The following is a 315-nucleotide window of genomic DNA, read 5'->3' as shown; positions in this document are numbered from 1 at the left end:
TTTGGCCTTCCATAGAGTATATAGGCATTTTTGTCCCCTCTGGCCTTCCATACAAGAGCGAGGAGGAGCGAGCCAGCGGCATATAATGAGCCAAAACGCGATGAATTATGGACATAAAGTTGATCAATCTTGGATATAACAGTATGGATTTAAAGCCCAAAGAGGCTGAAGATCCAGGCTGGATAGAAAATCCCCTGTAGAGGCTAGAAAGACAGGGAAAAGACCGCCGTAAACCCAAAAACGTCAGGATTTAAACAAAACCGTAAGTGAGTAAATCGCTTGTATGGTTCAAAAGTTATTAAACTATGAATCAGA

Source organism: Etheostoma spectabile, chromosome 11, assembly GCF_008692095.1.
Source record: "Etheostoma spectabile isolate EspeVRDwgs_2016 chromosome 11, UIUC_Espe_1.0, whole genome shotgun sequence".
Taxonomy (NCBI): domain Eukaryota; kingdom Metazoa; phylum Chordata; class Actinopteri; order Perciformes; family Percidae; genus Etheostoma; species Etheostoma spectabile.
Note: the sequence above shows the minus strand (reverse complement) of the source record.